Here is a 7,135-nt window from a genome sequence, read left to right as displayed (position 1 = left end):
GCCTAACTTTCGACCTAGCCTAGCTAACTGAGTAATGTGGCATCCGGCTTATTTAATTAAACAACCAACTCTGGTGAAACGAGAACTTCTAAACAACGTCCGAACTACCACAAATAGACCTTAACCAAAGCTTATGCTGTATATAAGATAGGTCCGAAATATCTGACTAATCCCTTAATTCCAGTGTCCAACAAATCTGGTTGGTTGTACGATATCTCTTGGGAAGAAAGGAACCAAACAATAGTGGGTCAGCGCATTCCGGTATTGAAGTCAACTAAAGTATACTCGCGTCCCTTTTATGAAAGTATACATTTCTACGGTTCGTCTACAATATCTCAGCTCAAAACATATACCTTATGTTAATTCTCAAGAAACTAATATTGAGCATCATACACACCCTCCTTCAGGAGTTTCGCAAAACACGCGAGCTTTTGGCTGCCCTCGACAACTCAATCATTCGACCGGCTTTACTTCGTGGTAATCTCGCGTAGCGATGAAATCCGACCCGCATAAAATAAAAGAACAGACATTCCGATCTTCGCTCAGTCCTTTTTCCCCTTTCGCTCATCTTCGCGTTTGTTTATTAAATCGCCAGTCTTTTATTTTTCAGGAACGCGAGCCTTGGCGGACGACGCTGAACACCTCGATTAGTCCGACAGTTGTTATCTGTTATTTCAGGCCCGCCAGCTATAGCCATTATCGCCGTGATTCGAAAAATTAAACTTTGCTTTTCCTGTCAGAGAAATTCCACGAATAATTTTGAGACTATTCATTGTTAATGGGCATGATTGGAAATAGTAAATTGGTGAAATGCCGGTACGCCGTTAGTAGCCGCAGTTCATCCCCTGTCAAACTCTGACACTCTTCCCAAAATATTCACTGCATTATATCCAACGGAGTACTATCGTTAATCATTAAATCATTTTTTACAACACATCTTCGTCAAAACAATACAAAGTTAAAAACCAGAAAATAACTATTGATCGGTCAGTGACTTGAATTCCGATTTCAAGTAAAGAAATTGATACGCACGATTTCAAAACGCAAAAACAGTTCGATCTAAAATGTTTTTTTTTTTCGAACAAATACAAGAATGTTTTTCCAGAAATGGCGCCAGCAAACGTGACCGATATGTTACAAATTTGTAGAAATATTTTAAAAATGCTTATATACTCGTGACATGAGAAATGGTATATGAACTATATATCCATAAGATTAAGATTCTGATAACAGACCCATATTATACATTACACGTTGATTTATTGTCTATTGCAAATATTTGGGTATGTTTGCTCAAATAGTACAGAGAATATTATATAAATATATATGCTATTATTTTCAACAAAATTCGATGTAAAACAAACATAGATGAAAACCAAAAATACATGGTTTACATTTATAAACCAATAGTTTATTGTTTCAAAGAAGATATTGCACTAACTACGTGGATCTAGAAACTTCTTCCAAGCTTCTGTATACGAAAAAGAAATCACACTATTAATTAACGTCATACAGCATTCCGTAAATGCCGGATATCCGAAGTGAAAAAAGAACTCTTATCTGATAGATGGCGGAATGATATACATATCCCCAAGCAATAAAGTGACACAATGAAGGGTGACTATTTTTGTTAGATATTTTATACGATAGATCATTCTTGAATATCAGATAATGAATTTTATGTTGCTAAACTGTAACGCTTTTTACATCTTCAAGTATTGAGAGCGTAAAATGAACTTCGATCACGCGAACCAACGGCACATCAAAATATTCATCTTTAAATTAATGTTTTTAAAATACGTCTTATTGTAACTGCTTACTTAGAATCATTTCATATACTTGTGGTTTACTGAAACAGCTTAATAAACTGTACATATAATTAGTATCTAATTTAAATACGATCAGTATAAAAATAGGAATGCAATAACGAAAGGTTGGATACCTATTCAACAACATATAGTCGTAAGGTACAATGTTTGATTCTGATTAACTTTATTCCAAGTATGTTACAACTTTATATTATTTAGATGTCTGTAACTTAGCCCTGTGAAAGCTTTGTATATCACTACGAACACTATATCAATAAAAAAAAAACACTCAGATTTGTTCGCTCAATTGACATTCAAATAATCCCAGTACAAAAAATACAACTATGATATTTTATTTACGAGTATGAATCATTTTGTTGAATCGCGAGTGACACGCTTCAATATAAATAATACTTTATCAACATATATGCAGTATTCAATCAAACAACTCCAACTCCCTAGACCGTTTTTACAGAAATGTCTACGTTGGATCTAGTACAAAAATTGTGAACGTGCCAACCCGACTATCAAATAGTGTTTCTCAACGCTGACGTGTATTAGCTATATTTTATATACTGAAACAGCTTAATAAACTGTACATATAATTAGTATCTAATTTAAATACGATCAGTATAAAAATAGGAATGCAATAACGAAAGGTTGGATACCTATTCAACAACATATAGTCGTAAGGTACAATGTTTGATTCTGATTAACTTTATTCCAAGTATGTTACAACTTTATATTATTTAGATGTCTGTAACTTAGCCCTGTGAAAGCTTTGTATATCACTACGAACACTATATCAATAAAAAAAAAACACTCAGATTTGTTCGCTCAATTGACATTCAAATAATCCCAGTACAAAAAATACAACTATGATATTTTATTTACGAGTATGAATCATTTTGTTGAATCGCGAGTGACACGCTTCAATATAAATAATACTTTATCAACATATATGCAGTATTCAATCAAACAACTCCAACTCCCTAGACCGTTTTTACAGAAATGTCTACGTTGGATCTAGTACAAAAATTGTGAACGTGCCAACCCGACTATCAAATAGTGTTTCTCAACGCTGACGTGTATTAGCTATATTTTATACAGAAATAACTTATAATAATGCTGTGAAAGATATTCGATTTCTCATTTCAAAGTCACCACAACCCGAAATACAGATCCAGTTTCATCCCACAACAGTCATAGACAGAGAACGATTTTTATTGAGCATCTTTCGAGCTATGTTCATCATCTACTTAGTTTTGTCATATTTCACATTCCCGAAATCCATTCTCAAAATATCTTGGAAATTTTCTTCACATTAGTCATCAACTCCAAATGTACCCTTTTCATGACTAAGTGTGAAGTGCAATGTGTGTGAACAAAAGAATAGGTGATATCTATTGTTCCAGACATAAACAAGAAACTATGAATAAGATCATGTTATTTCGCAACAACTTCGGGTTATACTATAAATATTGTATGCCTAATTTTGAATATGCACAAGATACCAAACTAGAAAAAAATCGATATTGGTCCTATTCTGAATTGGACCTTCAAAAGTATTGTGTTACTATCAGGTTATTTCGTAGTGAATTTGAGTTACACTATGATTTGTGTAAACCAATTCAGAATATGGATCACATACCTCTTGTTACATGCGGTTTACTCAGTGAATAAGTAGATTTATATTTATTCCCAAAGAGCGATCTAGTTCTGATGTAAACACAGAATCTTATTGTAAAAAAACGCCTTGTTGAAAGTTGCGTCAGTTAGAAATCTAGCATTTTGTTCAACAAGATTCAATTTCGTTTGAAACATCTGTAATATCTGTAGCATTTGTTGAATGATTGACAATGCTTTATGTGTCGTTTAGTGACATTCCTGTTTAATCAAATTTAAAGTAAATTAGATCCACACACAAAAAAAATCCCGACCGACCATTGCCCAAGCTTGCGTCGATTCTACTAATAAAGACATTCAAAACATACCAATCATTCCGCACTGACCTATGATGTATCAATAGCAAAATTCCAAACGAGTTAAATACTCATTGCGCAATTTGATTAACGATATTCTTTGGCCACGCGTAGTAAATTTCGTTGTGGTCGACTGTTTACAATTTTACATCGACCTGGAACTATTTTATTTATCGTCAAAAATCTCTATACCGATATCATAAAAATGCACGTTTATTAATTTAAAGTGCATATAAATCGTAATTCTACGTGAAAAATATGCCCTTATTTACATTTAATCCACAAATATCTTACTTATTTTTATATAAACATCGTCTACATCTGACGCCGATTGATTTCAACGGATAATACACCCTAAGTCGTTCCCCAATTTTACCATAAATTGCGAAACTAAATTACCAAATTACACATTCTTGCCATATTATTATAGGAGCGGCGCAACATAGATCGAGTTACACCCCAGGTCATAATATGCTATTTTTGGATAATCTCCAGGAGTGGATTTATTATTTTATATAAATAGACCAGGTGTTTATGGATTGCAAGGGGTAATATCTGGCTATTAAACTGAATATTACTTTTGAAAATGAAAGTAGTCAACTGAATAATGATAGGATTGATATATACAATTAAATTAAGGTTTTCTTCTGAAGTTTTTAATTGTTTTATTCGGCATAAGTTTACTTTATCATAAGTTGTTATCATGTGTACGTCATTGCCATCTTTTTATATTTTAATATCCGCATAAAATGAAAAAATAGATGTTTCCAAGCAGGTTGATAAACATTTTGAGACTGAATTTTATAACAACATATATAAGAAAAACTACAGGAAATTGTACAAAACTCTTTTGGCATAAATCACCATCATTATAAGGATTCAATAAACACTGAATTTACTGAATACACTAGGTATGAAACAGAATTTAAACTGCCCTCAACACAACCTCTTCGCTACACGCGTTTTCGTTGCTATGATTGCCCAATTAAAACTTCGAAACTCAGCAATTAATTCAAAGTGTACCTGCAAATGTAAATTTAATATTTCAAAAATTTGAGTATTTAAATTTTGTAAATGTAATATTTACCTGAAACTGCATATCTTTTCTATTCTGACATTGTCTTGTTGCTATACCAGATTTAATCTTGACAGCACTAGAGAGGAAGTGTAGGCTTCATAAGAAATTCCAAATTTTTGTAATAACACAAATATTTTATAATGAGAGATTGAGAGTACTACCATATCACATTCATGATAAATCACAAAAGGCCAAAAGGAACAGATCATTGACAAATTAAAACACCATTTCGATATTCTCATCAAAAATCCGAATCCAAACCGCCTGCATTGCAAGTGTGTTTTATGAGATGTAATTCCACTTTTTATACCACGTATGGTCTATTGTTAAAAAGCAGTTTCGGGCGGCTATTTCAATCGATTCAAAAAAATTCTATATTCTGAAATTCTAAGCTTGAAAAGTCGATAGTTCGAGGACGTTTACGTAATGCGTACAGTATTCAAAACGAATGTCATTCTTTTCGTTTGTTGTGGGTGTAAATATTTCATTCAACGTCAAAAAACGAATGTTTTCATTGACGCCAAGATATGAATAACATATACAATAAGAAACAATTTTATATTGCTAAACATGAACAGTGCTCGAGCAGGGTTATTCTTCTTTGGGCCGTGTTCGGTAAAGAACTGAGGCTTATCGGGAAACTTGAATGAAATATTCGCTGTTGTCCAAGGTATTGTGGAAAAACGCAAGTCAAATTCCTCATCGAACATTACCATTCTCGGGTCCCAGACGAAGCAAGATATATTTATAGGTTATGAGTGGCCGCCCTTCTCCCAATGATACTATGCAAAAATCACACATGAGTGGATTCTTTGCGTGTGGAATGTTGTTTATTTGTAGGCGTTTGAATGCGTATTTTAAAAATTGACGAAATTTTCCAAATATTTGAAATGTTTAGAATTATTTCAAAGAAATATAAAGCGGTTACATACAGAATATTCCTTTTATGTTATATTTAACATCTATTATGTACTCGAAGTGAAACAATAAACTTATGTTTATGCTTGTAATTATTAGGACAACGTATCACAATCACCATATGTGGTATAAGTAATATCAAATTTCATGGGAACTGTTTCAAATTGATTGTACATTACAGCCCACTACAGTATTGCAATGTCTCAATGTCGTTTATGTTAGAATGCCGACGGTCTGAACAATGTATTCGATTCTTTTCATTGTTTGATATGTATAAATAATACAGAAGTGTTTAAAAAAATTTCATACAGACTTCTAATCTAATTAAACTGCTCACTAACCAGACACTTTTCAGTAAAAAAACACATCTTTTATCACTCATTACTAGCAAAAAGCCGAAAGATGAGATATGAGAAACGCCTTGTACGTAGAAAGTAATTTGAATAGAGAAACAAAATTCTACAAAGTCTATACCAGGGTGGTCCAAGATAGGTAGCTCCACGGGCCACAAAATTACTTTGGCTATGTTCGCGGGCCACAATAGTGCAAGCGCTCGTTTAACTTCGCTAGTGGCCTCAGCAAGCCATAACACTAGTCAATGCAGTGACATTAGTGATGTAACAATATGTCAAAAGATTTTTTGGTTAATTTTATGACGAAAAAACACGAAATGCGTTTTTTTTTTATTCATCTCCGAATGCGACGCAGGCCACAGAAAAATGAATTGGTGGGCCACATTTGGCTCGCGGGCCTGGGTTTGGACAACCCTGTCTATACTATCAATTAATTATACTTCACATATATTATGAACATAAATTAATCAATGAATACTCGAGATTAAAACTACCAATTTAGTGCGAACAAAAACCTTCCTAAATTAGAGAATATGCAATACAGACTATGACGTAACTTTAGGTCCGTGTGTTTATCGGGAGCTATTTCTTCGAACTACAAATCTCTTCTCTTCTATGTTATGATCTATCGCAGTTGTTAAACTTATAATAAACTTGTAAATATCGAAAATTGTCTGGAAAATGTAACAAGAACAAATTTGTAATATCAAAATAGGGCAATAAAATCGAAACGCTTTGACTTCACGATTTAACAACGAATAATAAATCTGGAATTCGTCTTAAAAACTCAACACCTGTGCGATGGAAGTTAACATTGCAGCAGTAACAAAAATTATTCTGATAAAGTTAAAACCTAAGTAAAGCATTTAAAAGCTGTACAGTTTCTTGAGTAAATATACTCGTCAATTTTCAAAAACCACCAGAATATTTCTGATTCTTAGATTCTGACTGTCGACATCCATCATATCTCGACGCCAGATGAATGCAAGTGCTGTA

Source organism: Styela clava, chromosome 7 (assembly GCF_964204865.1).
Source record: "Styela clava chromosome 7, kaStyClav1.hap1.2, whole genome shotgun sequence".
Lineage (NCBI taxonomy): Eukaryota > Metazoa > Chordata > Ascidiacea > Stolidobranchia > Styelidae > Styela > Styela clava.
This window is presented reverse-complemented; position numbering follows the sequence as displayed.